This window comes from Macaca thibetana, chromosome 10 (genome assembly GCF_024542745.1).
Source record: "Macaca thibetana thibetana isolate TM-01 chromosome 10, ASM2454274v1, whole genome shotgun sequence".
In the NCBI taxonomy this organism is placed as follows: Eukaryota; Metazoa; Chordata; class Mammalia; order Primates; family Cercopithecidae; genus Macaca; species Macaca thibetana.
The window spans coordinates 30,428,791-30,444,760 of NC_065587.1; the positions used below are offsets into that span (position 1 = coordinate 30,428,791).

At 50.7% G+C, this 15,970-nt stretch overlaps 2 protein-coding genes across 2 annotated transcripts in view; both read left to right on the forward strand.

The window, feature by feature from the left end:
* The first annotated feature begins 557 nt into the window (after positions 1 to 557).
* TMEM191C (transmembrane protein 191C) overlaps positions 558 to 15,970 on the forward strand; it is a 288,801-nt gene continuing 273,388 nt past the window's right edge. The window contains exon 1 of the mRNA XM_050746292.1: positions 558 to 561. The gene's annotated coding sequence lies outside the window, so the exon portion shown is untranslated. The remainder of the gene's footprint in view (positions 562 to 15,970) is intronic.
* Positions 11,662 to 15,970, forward strand: part of YPEL1 (yippee like 1) — a 38,462-nt gene continuing 34,153 nt past the window's right edge. Inside the window, exon 1 of the mRNA XM_050746428.1 lies at positions 11,662 to 11,928. The gene's annotated coding sequence lies outside the window, so the exon portion shown is untranslated. The remainder of the gene's footprint in view (positions 11,929 to 15,970) is intronic.

The following is a 15,970-nucleotide window of genomic DNA, read 5'->3' on the forward strand; positions in this document are numbered from 1 at the left end:
ACATGGGCTGGGTGCAGTGGCTCACGCCTGTAATCCCAACATTTTGGGAGGCCAAGGCAGGACGATTGCTTGAGCCCAGGAGTTTGAGACCAGCCTGGGCAACATAGGAAGACCCCATTTCTACAAAAATAAAAATAAAAAATTAGCTTGGCATAGTGGCGCAGACCTGTAGTCCCAGCTACGCAGGCGACTAAGATGGGAGGATTACTTGAGTCCAGGAGGCTGCAGTGAGCAGTGATTGCACCTCTGCACTCTGGCCTGGGTGGCGGAATGAAACTTCATCCCTCAAAAAAAAAAAAAGCTGGGTACAGTGGCTCAAGCCTGTAATCCCAGCACTTTGGGAGGCCGAGATGGGCGGATCACGAGGTCAGCAGATCGAGAGACGATCCTGGCTAACACGGTGAAACCCCGTCTCTACTAAAAATACAAAAAAAAGAAATTAGCCGGGCATGGTGGTGGGCGCCTGTAGTCCCAGCTACTCCAGAGGCTGAGGCGGGAGAATGGCGTGAACCTGGGAAGCGGAGCTTGCAGTGAGCCAAGACCGCACCATTGAGGGGGGGGGGGCGACAGAGCGAGACTCCGTCTCAAAAAAAACAAAAAACAAAAAACAAAAAACAGTTTAACGGCCGGGCGCGGTGGCTCAAGCCTGTAATCCCAGCACTTTGGGAGGCCGAGATGGGCGGATCACGAGGTCAGCAGATCGAGAGACGATCCCGGCTAACACGGTGAAACCCCGTCTCTACTAAAAAATACAAAAAAATAGCCGGGCGAGGTGGCGGGCGCCTGTAGTCCCAGCTACTCGGGAGGCTGAGGCAGGAAAATGGCGTAAACCCGGGAGGCGGAGCTTGCAGTGAGCTGAGATCCGGCCACTGCACTCCAGCCTGGGTGACAGAGCAAGACTCCGTCTCAAAAAAAAAAAAAAAAAAAAAAAAAAAAAAACAGTTTAACATGGTAAATTTTATGCTATGTGTATTTTACCACAATTTAAAATAATGGGCTGGGTACAGTGGCTCACACCTGTAATCCCAGCACTTTGGGAGGCCAACGCGGGTGGATCACTTGAATCCAGGAGTTTGAGACCAGCCTGGCCAACGTGGCAAAACCCCATCTCTACAAAAACTGCAAAAAATTAGCCAGGTGTGGTGGCGCACGCCTGTGGTCCCAGCTACTCGGGAGGCTGAGGCAGGAGAATCACTTGAGCCTGGGAAGCGAAGGTTGCAGTGAGCCGTGATTGTGCCACTGCACTCCAGCCTGGGCAACAGAGTGAAATCCCGTGTCAAAAATAAATAAATAGGCCGGCGCGGTGACTCATGCCTGTAATCCCAGCCAAGCTACTCGGGAGGCTGAGGCAGGAGAATGACGTGAACCCAGGAGGCAGAGCTTGCAGTGAGCCGAGATCACGCCACTGCACTCCAGCCTGGGCAACAGAGCAAGACTCCGTCTCAAAATAAATAAATAAATAAATAAATAAAACAATGAAAATAAAATAAAATAAAACGCAGAATCTTTTTTTGAGACAGAGCCAAGATTGCACCACCCAGGCTGGCAAGCAGTGGCACAATCTCTGCTCACTGCAACCTTTGCCTCCCAGGTTCAAGCAATCCTCATGCCTCAGCCTCCAGAGTAGCTGAGACCACAGATATGTGCCACCATGCCTGGCTATTTTTTTTTGTATTTTAGTAGAGACGGGGCTTCACCATGTTGGCAAGGCTGGTCTCGAACTCCTGACCTCAAGTGATCTGCCCGCCTTGGCCTCCCAAAGTGCTGGGATTACAGGTGGGAGCCACTGTGCCCGGCCTAAAATGCAGAATCTTAGGCCACACCCCAGACTTACCATTTTAGCAACCACATTTTAACAAAATCCCCGGGTGATTCATGTAAGTTTTGAGAAGGCCTGTACATTGGGTGTATAGCTACTCTGTTTTGTTTGTTTATTTTTTGAAATGGAGTCTGGCTTTGTTGCCCAGGCTGGAGTGCAACAGCGCGATCTCAGCTCACTACAACCTCTGCCTCCTGGGTTTAAACCTCCTGAGTAGCTGGGATTACAGGTGAGCACCACCAAGGCCGGCTAATTTTTGTATTTTTAGTAGAGATAGGGTTTCACCATGTTGGCCAGGCTGATCTTGAACTCCTGACCTCGTGATCCGTTCACCTCAGCCTCCCAAAGTGCTGGGATTAGAGGTGTGAGCCACCGCGCCCGGCCACTACTCTTAAAATGTTTTTTAGGTTCCCATCATTACTTAACTCTTTCTAATGAACACATACGTTTTGTTTTTCTCCCTCACTGTGGGAGGCTGGTCCTTATCTTCTCTTGGACTCCTTCATTTACACGAAAAATGGAGAAATCAAGTGGCAGCTGGCAGACTCCAAGGACAGCATGATGCCATGGCAACCGCTTCCATCAATAACTTAATTTCATCTCTGCTCTTACATCTTTCTCTCCTCAGTTCTAAAGCTGGAAAATTTTTAATTTGGAAAGAACATAAGATGACTTGTGGTTGCTATGCCAACAGCACCTGCCTGCTTCCTAATGGGCTTTCTGATCATAAAGGAAAGTCTTAGCAAGTCACAGAACTTTAGACTCCAGAGGCTCTGGAGGGCACTCCACACAGCACGGCCTCTCACTTGGCCGAGGAGACCACTGGCACCCTGGAGGTTAAGTTCCCTGTTTATCCACAGCAATTCTACCAGCCTGCACTGAAGTTACACCAAAGCAGGCAGCTTAGTTTTGGCCAACCCGAAGGATTTAGGCAGGATTTGGGTGGAAGGCAGGCTGGGCGACTCTTGAGGAGAGTTGCTGTAAGTATCCTTCTACCCCCAAAATCCAGTATATTAGTCAGCTTGGGCTGCTGTAACAAAGTACCACAGATTGGGCAGCTTGAACAGCAGGGATTTATTTTCTCATAGTCCTGGAGGCTGGAAGTCCAATGTCAAGGCATCGGCAGGGTGGATTTCTTCTGTGGCCTCTCTCCCTGGCTTGTTGATGGCATCTTCTCCCTGTGGGCTCACATGGTCATCCCTCTGTGTGTGTCTGTGTTCTAATCTCTCTCTCTCTCTTTTTTTTTTAAGATGGAGTCTTGCTCTGTCGCCCAGGCTGGAGTGCAGTGGTGTGCTCCAGGCTCACTGCAGCCTCCGCCTCCTAGGTTCAAGAGATTCTCCTGCCTCAGCCTCCTGAGTAGCTGGGACTACAGATGTGAGCCATCATGCCCAGCTAATTTTTGTATTTTTAGTTGAAACAGGGTTTCACCATGTTGGCCAGAATGGTCTCCATCTCCTGACCTTGTGATCCACCCACCTTGGCCTCCCAAAGTGTTGGGATTACAGGCATGAGCCACCACACCTGGCCAATCGCTCTTTTTTTTTAAGAGACGGGTCTTGCTCTGTTGCCCAGGCTGGAGTGCAGCGGCACAGTCATAGCGCACTACAGCCTCGGACTCCCGGGCTGAAGCCATCTTTCCACCTTAGCATCCCGAGTAGCTGGGACTACAGGCATGTGCTACCACACCCAGCTAATTTAAAAAAAAAAGCCAGGCACAGTGGCTCACACCTGTAATCTTAGTACTTTGGGAGGCTGAGGTCGGGGGATCACTTGAGCCCAGGGGTTCAAGACCAGCTTGGGCAACATAGAAAGTTTTTTTTTGTTTTTGAGACGGAATCTCCCTCTGTCGCCCAGGCCGGAATGCAGTGGCACTATCTCGGCTCACTGCAACCTCTCCCTCCCAGGTTCAAGCAATTCTCCTGCCTCAGCCTCCCAGGTAGCTGAGATTACAGATGTGCACCACCACACCTGGCTAATTTTGTACTTTTAATAGAGACAGGGTTTCACCATGTTGGCCAGGTTGGTCTCAAACTCCTGACCTCAGGTGATCCGCCCACACTGGCCTCCCAAAGTGCTGGGATTACAGGCGTGAGCCATGGCACCCAGCCTACAGAAACATTTAAAAATTAGCTGGGCGTGGTGGTGCCTGCCTGTAGTCCCAGCTACTTGGTAGGGTGAGGTGGGAGGATCGCTTGAGCCTAGGAGGCTGAAGCTGCAATGAGCTGTGATCGTGCCACTGCACTCCAGCCTGAGCAACAGAGCAAGACCCTGTGTCCAAAAATAATAATTTGTTTTAGAGATGGGGGTCTCCCGACTGGGCCTCTCAAAGAGCCGGAATTATAGGTATAAGCCACTGTGTCTTGCCTAATCTGTTTTTTTGTTTTTTTGTTTGTTTTTGATCTGAAGTCTCGCTCTGTTGCCCAGGCTGGAGTGCAGTGGCACAATCTCAGCTCACTGCAACCTCCACCTCCCAGGTTCAAGCGATTCTCCTGCCTCAGCCTCCCAAGTAGCTGGGATTATAGGCGCCCAACACTACACCTGGCTAATTTTTGTATTTTTAGTAGAGATGGGGTTTCACCATGTTAGGATGGTCTCGAACTCCTGATCTCAGATGATCCGCCCGCCTCGGCCTCCCAAAGTGCTGGGATTACAGGTGTGAGCCACCGCACCTGGTCGCCTAATCTCTTTTTATAAGGACACTAGTCATATTGATTAAGGCCCACCCTCATGACCTCAATGTTTTCTTTAAATACTCTCTCTCCAAATGCAGTCACATGTGAAGGACTTAGTCAGCCTGTACCACCCAGTCAGATGGGATCCCCTGGGGAGGCCTCAGCCTCTGCTGTGTCTCAGCCCTCTGGCGGTCTGGCTCCATCTCATCAGTCAACACATGCTGTCATTCTGTGCAGGGCTGGAGAGCCTGTGATGGGCACCAACCCTGCAGCAATTTCATAGGCTCCATACTCCTACCCATGCCTGGAATAGGCAGCCGGGTCTGTTCACCCATGTTGGGCTTCGAGTGGATAACTACACGGCCAGCTGACTGACAGCTGTTTTTCAATACCTGGGAACACTGTGGGGCAACTCCCTGGTACAAATCTGTTTTCTCAGCTCTGGACTCTCACTGAGCCGCTACTCCTATCCCTCAGTCCTGCCTCTTCCCAAGAAATCCTGCCCTGGAAGCAGCTGGGCACCTGGAGGAAGGCTCGCGTTTCCTAAGCGTGGACCGTGCCTGGCGTCTTGGGTCTTAGCTAATCCTCAGCCGTCCTGCCGAGTGACGCTCTCAGCATCAGCGACCAGCCGAGAACACACCGAGGCCTCTTCCCAACCCCTGCTCGCATCCTGGGGAGGGGAGGAGAGACCACAATAACCAAGCGAAAGGGAAATACACAGACCAGTGCAAGGGAAAGAGAGCACGGAGGGGGCGGTCCTGAGTGTGCAGAGAGAGGGCCCCTGGGACCAGGATGCTGACAGGAGAGAAGCCTTGCAGGGAAGGGAACAGCAAGGATGTGGGAACATCCAGAGAGCTGTCCGCAGGGGGACGGCAGAGCAGAGGGTTTCACCTTGCCCAGGGAGAGGGCTAACCTGCGCACCTGCTTCTGGGAGCTGATCACCAAGCCCTGGAGGTGTCTTGCCAGAGGGAAGTGGCGCTGCAGGTCACACCCAGAGGCTGGGGTCTAAGCTCCTCCTTCTGGGCCATCACCCACGCCTATGTGATGGAGCCCCAGTACAAACTCTGGGCCCAGTGTGGTGGCTAACAACTGTAATCCCAGCACTTTGGGAGGTCGAGGTGGGAGGATCACTTGAGGTCAGGAGTTTGAGACCAACCTTGGCAACATGGTGAAACCCCTCGTTTCTACTAAATAAAAAAAAAAAAAAATATATATATATATATATATACACACACACATACAAAATTAAGGGGGTGTGGTGGTGGGCACCTGTAACCCCAGCTACTTGGGAGGCTAAGGCAGGAGAATTATTTGAACCCAGGAGGTGGAGGTTGCAGTGAGCCCAGAACACACCATTGCATTCTAGCCTGGGCAATAGAGCAACTCTGTCTCAAAATAAACAAAACAAAAAACTTTATACTTTGTAGTTGGCTAAACTCTTGCTGGGACAGTAATAGGAAACTCAGGAGGTAAGAGAGGAAGGAGCCAAATCACTTCAGCCCATTAATGAACTCTAGCTTTTACCTGGGGTTTTTGAGGAGGTATACATCTGGCTTTTGTTCTAAAAGAATCGATCAGTAAAGAATAGAGTTAAGGAGGCAAAGTTTGTAATTTAGAGGCCACTTGAGCAATGACAATAATCTAGACAAGAGAGGAGAGTGGCTCAGGCCCTGGGTGCTGGTGACAGGAGTGGGAGCCCGGGGACTTGCTGAGGAGTTGGACCTGTGGTGTGAGGGAAAGAGAGGAGTCAAGGAGGACTCTGAGGATTTGGCCTGTGCCTTGAGAAATGGCCATGCCCTTAACTGAGCTGGTGAAGACAGAGGCTTGGTTTGGTTTGTGTCGAGTTTAAAGTGTAGACCTCCAAGTGAGACTGGGAGTGGGCAGCTGCAGCAGGTGAGAGCTTGGGGGTCAGGGGAGGGTTTGTGCTGAGGAACACACTTTTTTTTTTTTTTTTTTTTTTTTTTGAGACAGAGTCTTCCTCTGTCACCCAGGCTGGAGTGCAGAGGTGCGATCTCCGCTCACTGCAAGCTCCGCTGCCTCCCGGGTTCACACCATTCTCCTGCCTCAGCCTCCCAAGAAGCTGGGACTACAGGCGCCCGCCACCACGCCCAGCTAATTTTTTGTATTTTTTAGTAGAGACGGGGTTTCACCGTGTTTGCCAGGATGATCTCGATCTCCTGACCTCATGATCTGCCCGCCCCGGCCTCCCAAAGTGCTGGGATTACAGGTGTGAGCCACCGAGCCTGGATCACACTTTTTTTTTTTTAGACAGGGCCTTGTTCTGTTGCCCAGGCTGGAGTGTTCCCTGCAGCCTCAGCTTCCCAGGTTTGAGTGATCCTCTCTCCTGAGCCTCCGAAGTACCTGGGACTGCAGGCGTGGGGCCACTACACCTGGCTAATTTTGCATATATATATGTGTGTGTGTGTGTATATATATACCTATATATATATATATATATATTTGGAATTGGTAGTGGGAATGGCTGTAGAACAATGTGAATGCCACTGAATTGCCCCCTTAAAATTGTTAAAATGGGCTGGGTGTGGTGGCTCACATATATACACATATATCTCTCTCTCTCTGAAAAATATATATATCTCTCTATATAGATATATATAGATATATATGCATAATATATAATGCATACATATATTATATAATACATATATATGATTGATATATATGAGCTGGCAGAGACAGAGGCTTGGTTATATATAGATATATAATATATATGTTATGTATATATTATATATGTATATATTATATAATATATACATAACATATATATTATATATATAATATATACATAACATATATCTATATAGATATATAGAGAAACATAGAGATATAGATATATAAATATATAGCTATATAGATATACACATATAGGGAGAGAGACAGAGGAGGTTTCACCAAGTTGCCCAGTCTGGTCTTGAGCTCCTGGGCTCAAGCAATCCACCTGCCTCGGCCTCCCAAAGTACTGGGATTATAGGGATGAGCCACTGTGGTCGGCAAGGAACACACTTGATCAGTAGCAGGCTCCACCGTGGTCTTCCACTGCCAATGAGCTTGGTGGAGATCACCTGTCAGGCCAGTGGAGGGAAAGGAGGAGACCTAAGGGCTCAACTTTTGGGGCCTCCAACATCAGGAGGGTAAGGACAGGTGGGGAAACAGAGGCCAGTGAGGAAGAAAGTAAGGCTCCAGAATCTAAGTGAAGAAAGTGTTTTTAAAAAGCGCCCCACTGTAGGAAATGCTAGTAGGACCATCCAGTAAGGTATGGGCTGAGCCCAGATGTGATGACATGACGTTTGGCGACATAATGTTGGAGCAGTTGGGATGGAACCCTAAGAATAGGAGGTGGACATGGGAGGAGCCCAGGCCAGGCCCTTCTGCGTCACTTGCCCTGAAAGTTGCAGAACAGGTGGGCATAACCAAAGAGGGCACGTGGAGCTGAGAAAGAACACAGCTCCTACCCTGATGGGGCAGCCGAGTAAGCCGTGGGGCGCAGGACAAAGGGCGAACCATGTGTTCGTGGCAGCAGGCAGGGCAGATGTTTAGGATGGGACGTTTAGCGGTGGGGGCGGGGAGGAGTCCTCTCCCATCTCTAAGTTCTCTGTAAAGTTGGACACGGAGTTAGCAGAGGGGAGGAGGCATGAGATCATCTTCCAGGATGGTGGAACCTGCACGGACCCGGAGGTGGAGCAGGCGGAGGGTTTTCAGGAGGACTAGGCTTCCCTAGAAACTGGTGTCCCCGAAGTAAGCAGCCAGCTGCAGTGGTGAGCTTCCCAGTAGCGGGGTGACGGGCCGGTTAATTTCTCCAGGACAGGCAAGGGTGGGGTGTGGGAAAGGGGTCAGAGAGGAAATGGGCATGGGGGAGGGCAGCCCCCAGGTGGCGGGCATGCTGAGACGTGGAGCTGGGACGCTAAAGGCAGGGAGCCCTGGAGCTTGAAGGCGGTGTTCGTGAGTGGGCTGCGGGAAAGTGGATTATAAATGGCGCGACCACGGGGCAGCCAGGGGGGGTGGCAGGTGCAGGCCTCGCTGATGGTGCTGTGGAGGCCACCCAGAAGGTCATGCCTGGGATTTTGTTAATAAAAACAGAGGAGGATAGAAATGTTCGGGCATTGCCCAAAATAAAAGTATGTATTAAATCATGAAACTTCTTGTTCATACAAATATGTGTACTAGATCACAATGTAGACTTTCTTTTACTACTTTTATTGTGGTGAAATGTACATAACATAAAATTCACCATTTTAACTTTTTTTTTTTTGAGACGGAGTCTCACTGTATTGCCCAGGCTGGAGTGCAGTGGCTCCATCTCGGCTCACTGCAACCTCCACCTCTCTGGTTCAAGCGATTCTCTTGCCTCAGCCTCCGAAGTAGCTGGGACTACAGGTGCCCGCCACCACGCCTGGCTAATTTTTTTGTACTTTTTTTTAGTAGAGACAGGGGTTTCACCATGTTGGCCAGGCTTGTCTTGAACTCCTGACCTCAGGTGATCTGCCCACTTCGGCCTCTCAAAGTGCTGGGATGACAGGCGTGAGCCCCACACCTGGCCCATTTTAACAATTTTAAGGGGGCAATTCAGTGGCATTCACATTGTTGTACAGTCATTCCCACTGCACCAATTCCAAATTTTTTTATCACCCCAAACAGAAACCTTGTACAGATGAAATGGGTCATGTGGTCACGTGGTCATAGTCTGCAGAAAGATGCTCAACACCCCTAATCACGAGGGAAGGGGAAACCAAACCCATCATGAATCCCAGTCTCACACGCACCAGGCTGGCCACTGTCAAAAAGCAGAAAATAACAGTTGGTGAAGATGTGGTGAAACTGGAAGCCTCGTACACTGTTGGAGAGAATGTGAAATGGTGCAGCCGCATTGGGAAACAGTATGTAATTGCCTTAAAACATTCAACATAGAACTACCATATGATCCAGCAATTTCACTTCTGGGTATATACCCCAAATAACTGAAACTAGGGGTTCCAATAGATGTTTGTACCATCAAGTTCATAGTGGCATTATTTACAATAGCTAAAGTATGGAAGCAGCACCCCAGGTGTCCACTGACAGATGAACAGAGAAACAAAATATGTTATCTACATACAATGGAATATTAGCCTAAAAAAGGAAGGAAACTGTGACACGTGCTACACCATAGATGAACCCTGAGGACATTATGCTAAGTGAAATGAGCCACAAAACTCACAATAAGACCCAAAAAGACAAATACTAGGTATCTATATGAGGTACCTAGAGTAGTCAAGCTCATAGGGACAGAAAATAGATTGGGGGTGGTGAGGGGCATGGGGTAGAGGGAAATGGGGAGTCATTGTTTAATGAGTCCAGGGCTTTACTTAGGCAAGATGAAAATGAGTTCTGGAGACGGATGATGATGATGGTTGCACAACATTATGAATGTATTTAATACCGCTGAACTGTACACTTTAAAATAGTTAAATGGGGCCGGGCGCGGTGGCTCACGTCTGTAATCCCAGCACTTTGGGAGGCCGAGGCGGGCGGATCACTTGAGGTCAGGAATTCGAGACCAGCCTGGCCAATATGGTGAAACCCCGTCTCTACTAAAAATACAAAAGTTAGCTGGGAGTGGTGGCGGGCGCCTGTAGTCTCAGCTACTCGGGAGGCTGAGGCAGGAGAATCGCTTGAACCGAGGAGGAGGAGGTTGCGGTGAGTCGAGATCGCACCACTGCACTCCAACCTAGGCGATTGAGCAAGACTCCCGTCTCAAAAAAAAAAAAAAAAAAAAAGCAACATCTGGCCACAATCTAAGTTATGAGTCAGCTGCACATTTAGCGGCTTGAAGAGATCTTTATAAACACAGTGGGTTGCAGAAAACAAGAGAACACGTCCAGAGGACACTGATAACAATGTTATATACATTGTGACCTCAATAGTGGTTTTGTTGTTTGCTTTTTTGTTGTTCGTTTTGTTTTGTTTTGTTGTTGTTGTTTAAGAGGAAGAGTCTCGCTCTGTCGCCCAGTCTGGAGTGCAGCAGCGCGATCACGGCTCACTGAAGCCTCGACCTCCTGGGCTCAAGTGATCCTCCCGCCTCAGCCTCCCAGGTAGCTGGGACTACAGGCATGCGCCACCATGCCTAATTTCTTGATTTTTTTTTTTTGTACAGACAGGGTCTCACTATTTTGCCCAGGCTGGTCTTGAACTCCTGGGCTCAAATGATCCTCCTGCCTCGGCCTCCCAAAGTGCTGGGATTACAGGCGTGAGCCACTGCATCCAGCCTTCAAGTATATATATAGATATATTTTTTTCAAATAATATACAGATATATATATATATAGTTTGTTTTTAAAGAGGGGATATGGAACCAAGAAAACAGTCACATTAGAGGCATGGGGGTGGCGCGGGCTGCCGGGGCGACGAGAGCACTACCCAGAGGAAGGGGCTTTCTGTCGGATCTGACGCGGCACTCCCAGAACAGAGCGAGGGGCCGGACGCAGACCCATGGCGTCCTCCGTGGCGTGGGGGTTCTGGGGGGTTCGGTCCTTGGGTTCAGAGAGGGTGGTGAGGACGGGACAGCACGGACGACTGCACTCTGGGGACCCGGCCGCGGAGAGGTACGGCCAAGGCGGATCCTGGACCGGCGCCTTCATCCTGGACGAGCTCGCCTCGGCCTCCACGTCCGCCCCGCTCGCCGCCTTCCGCCACCGACCCCCGAACGCGGCCGACAGCGCGGACGGGCGGGACATGCACGGCGCTGGCCGAGGAAGCTGTGCGCAAGCTCGCCTCAGCTCCCGGAGCTGCGGGCCCCGCACGCCCTTGGCCCATCCCTGCGAGCCGGAGGAGCGGGTGACCGGTGTTCTTCCCAGTGCGCGCGTGCACCACCGCCGGCCCCGCAGGCCGAGCCTCCCTGCCCGGCCAACCTGCGCCCGCGCGCGGCGCTCTTCGCGGAATCCGCCCCCGCTTTCGCCCCGCCCCCCGCGGCCCCGCCCCCGCGGCCCTCGGCCCTTACAGGGTGGCTCCGAGGCCGCGCCCGGCGGGCCAGCCAATGGGAGTGCGGCGCGCCCCGCGGCACGTGCGCTCCAGCCGCTCCCGGCCGGGTGCGAGCTGGCGGAGCTCCTTGGCCTGGAGCGCGCGGGGCGGGGGCGCGCGGGGCAGGCGGGACGCGGGGCGGAACGGAGGCAGGATGGGGGCGGGGCGCTGGCGACAAGGCGCGCTGATTGGCCGGTGCCGCGCTCCGAGGCCGTTAACGGCGTCTGGGCCGGGCCACGGCTCCAAAACAAAGGGCAGGCGGCCCGCGGGGCGGCGGCGGGAGGATGCCTCGCGCCCTGCCTAGGCGCTAACGGCCTCAGCGCGTCCCGGGCCGCGCCGGGAACGCCTGAGAGCCGAGCCCGCGCTGACCGGGGCCCGGGCCGGATGGGCGCTGCGGGCCGGGGCGCGGACCGCGGAGCGGCCGTGAGTACGGGCGGGCCTGGCTGCAGCTGCGCGGGCGGTTACTTTGTGGCCACCCAAGGATACTGTGGCTGCGGGCGGGCCCGGGAAGCACCTGTTGGGCGTCCGGGCGGGCGGGGGTGCGAGCAGGGCGGGCCTGTGACTTTTTTGTTCCGTTTTGGATTTTGATTTGTTGATATTGGGCTCACTCCGTTTTGGCACAGACAACAACGCCTAATCTTTGATTCCCCCGCCGTTTCTTTTCTCCACCTTCCCCGCTGCCCCTCATCTCCCGCCCCACCGTGAAAAGATATAGGGAAAATGGACAAGATCCCAGATTATTGGTTTTTCCTTCCTTAAAAAATACGGCCTCAACTGGGCAAGGAAATGAGGGCAAAAGAGGTCTCCTAGGAATGTTTATCAGAAAGGCGGAAAAAGGTTTTCAAGTTGCCACATAAAGATCATGACTAAAATGGAGCGTCCTCGGTGTTTACCACTTGTGGCATAGGTTTCATTAACAGAGATTGCAAAAGCCTGAGCTTCAGAGAGCTAAACAGGGTCTGCCTCCCCCATGCTTGCCTCTGATTGACATCTTTGATGTCCAAATTATGTACTGAGTTATAAGGATGGGAAAAAGACTGAGATTCTATTTTTGGCAGATAATGAACATGGAAGACATCAATTTCCCCGCCCCACGCTTTTTTTGTTCCGTTGCATTTCTTCCTCTAAAACATACCCACCTTAACCTGATGTTTCCTTTGCTAAGAACGTTATTCTTCCCACCCACCAGCCCCTGACACTCCTGAATCCTTACCCAACTCCCAAGGCTAGGTTTGCCACCCCTGGGGAGCCTTTCCAGGCACCTCACCTGAGCAAGGTATAGATGTGACAAATGTTTGCTGAGCATCTCCCAGGTGCCAGGAGCTGTGCTTCATCCTGGTGTCATTGAGTCTTATAATCATGCACTGATCCCCCTCAGTTGTGGGCTCTTGGGAGGCAGTGGTAGTGGCATGTTTGAGGAATAAGGATCTCCAGGACCTTCATGGTCCCTCCTCTTGGGCCCTACAGGGTAGAATGTCATCTACTTGTGGGAACCCCTAAGGGCTGGGCCTGTATTGAACACTTATATAATAACTGAGCCCTCTTAATTACCAATCCGAGCAATAGTCTTCTTTCAAAATAACTTATTTTGGAAAAATTGTAAATTTACATAAAGGTTGCAGAGCTACTACAGACAATCCCAATATATCCTACACCCAGTGCTCCCCATCATTACCATCCTGCACTGCTGTGGTGAAAAACTGACCTGGGTGTATTCTTCTCACTAAACTCTGGGTATTAAGCCTTTTCACTTTTGAATCACTAATTTATAAAGCCATTTCTCTTTGTGTGTGTTTGTTTAAGACAGGGTCTCACTCTTGCTCAGGATGGAGTACAGTGGCACAGACACGGCTCACTGCAACCTCCACATCCTGAGCCCAAGTGATCCTCTTGCCTCAGCCTCCCATGTAGCTAGGACTACAGGTGCACACCATCATGACTAGTTAACTTTAAAATTTTTTGTAGAGACCGGGATCTCACTTAATGTTTCCCAGGCTGGTCTTGAGCTCCTGGGCTCAAGTGATCCACCTGCCTCAGCCTCCTAAAGTGTTGGGATTACAGGCTTGAGCTGCTATACCTCACCATAAAGCTATTTTCTTTAGATTGAGCGTAGTATTCCTCTAACATCTGTTATTGATTCTTGCCTGTCTTCACTAAGTACTACCAGCACCTGTGTCAAGGGGCAGGGATGCAGGAAAACGGAAAGAGGCTACCCTATAGGTTTTTTCTTTTTTCTTTTCTTTTTTGTTGGTTTGTTTTGGTTTATTTCAACAAACAAATTGGGTTTTTTTGAGACAAGGTCTCATTCTGTCCCCCAGGCTGGAGTATAATGGCACAGTCTCCACTCACTGCAGCCTCAACCTCCTAGGCTCAAGCCATCCACCTGCCTTCTGAGTAGCTGTAACCACAGGCATACACCACCATACCCAGCTAATTTTTTAATTTTTTTGTAGAGACAAGATCTCACTCTGTTGCCCAGGCTGGTCTCAAACTCCTGGCCTCAAGTGATCCTCCCGTCTCAGCCTCCCAATGTGCTGGGATTTATAGGTGTGAGCCCAGCCTACCCTGTAGTTTTGTTGTTGTTGTTCGTGTGGTTGTTTGTTTTTGTTTTGTTTTGTTTTTCAGACAGAGTCTTACTCTGTCGCCAGGCTAGAGTGCAGTGGCGTGATCTTGGCTCAGTGCAGCCTCCGTGTCCCGGGTTCAAGCGATTCTCCTGTCTCAGCCTCCTGAGTAGATGGTACTACAGGCACGAGCCACCACACCCAGCTAATCTTTGTATTTTTAAAAGAGACAGGGTTTCACCGGGTTGGCCAGATGATCTCAATCTTTCAACCTCAAGTGATCGGCCCGCCTCGGCCTCCCAGAGTGCTGGGATTACAGATGTGAGCCACTGCGCCTGACCAACCCTGTAGTTTTAATGTATTTGTCTCCATGGAAGACTAATAAACAAAATTGTTTTGAATATGAAGAAGCAATAGAAGCCCCCCTGCTTTCAAACTGTTCTCTGATGCTCTTCATTAGAGTTAAATGAAGTTGCGTAAAAAGTTTTAAGTAGTTAGATCTAATAATCAGTGAAACCTCTAGGGAGTGGGAATTTTGACAAGGGATTTGAGCGGAGGTTGAAGAAAGTTCTCAATAGCCAAGACATGGAGGGTTAAGGGTTTTTGGAGCAAGTAGTGCGAGATAGATTCAGGAAAGAAGTCAAGAGGATGAAATTGATTCCGTCAGCAAATGCCAGGACATTACACCTGTTACACAGATGCTGAGTACTAAAAACCTGTTGGCGGTGAGAGTAAAATGGAAATCCTGGAGCCAGCCACTGTTGCCCACACCCCAGGAAGGGGTTAGGAACCGTTATTCACCCCATTGCTCAGCAGGCCCTCTGGCACCTGCAGGGTCTTGGGCCAGGGCCAGGATTCCTGGTGGGGATTGTGAGGGGCTTGCTGAGCCCCTGCCATACTGTAACAGTGACACATGCTCCTGCCCTGAGACCCTGGTCAGACACCTAAACTGTGCCCAAGGATCATCCCCCTTAACACCTCATGTACTCTGACTGCCTTGTAAATTGCATGTGACCTCACTTTACAAAGAAGATAGCAGAACTTGGCTTCAGGTCCCAGAGCCAACAAACACGTGGCACATTTTGCATCAAACCCTGGGAAGCCTCTCAAAGCAAGTCACACCTTCTTTCATCTTTGTCCTGGGGGTGATGACATCCCTGTTGCCAAACCTCACCTACTCCCTCCCTCCTGGTGCCACCTGCCTTCTCAGCAGCATTGGCATACACCCCCGCCACCCAAACGCTTCCCCCTCACCTGGTTCCTCTTTGTGCATCTGTTTTTGTTTTTGTTTTCTTCTCTTGCCCGAAGACGGGAGGCTTGAATGTTTGATGAGACTTTATATAGCATGAGGGTAAAGAAAATAGTTTTTAAGATTCTCAACCTCTTTTCGTCTGTCTCAATCCAGTCTTCTGGGTCTGGTGTCCACTCTTTCAACCTAACAACGCTAGTGTTGCACATAGTTCCTACACCTCCCTTTTGTTCTTCTTCTTCTTTTTTTTTTTTTTTTCCTGAGACGGAGTCTCGCTCTGTCGCCCAGGCTGGAGTGCAGTGGCGCAATCTTGGCCTCCCAAAGTGCTGGGATTACAGGCGTGAGCTACCGCGCCCGGCCCCCTTTTCTTATCTTTTCTTTTTCTTTCTTTCCCTTTCTCTCTCTCTCTTTCTCTTTCTTTCTCTTTCTTTTGACACAGGGTCTGTCTCTGTCATCCAGGCTGGAGTGCAGTGGCGATCACCTCAGCCTCCCAAGTTGCTGGGACTACAGGCATGTGCCACCACACCTGGTTAATTTTTAAATTTTTTTGTAGAGACGGGTTTTCGCCATGTTGCCCAGGCTGGTCTCGAACTCCTGACCTCAGGTGATCCTCCCACCTTGGCCTCTTAAAGTGCTGGGATTACAGGCGTGAGTC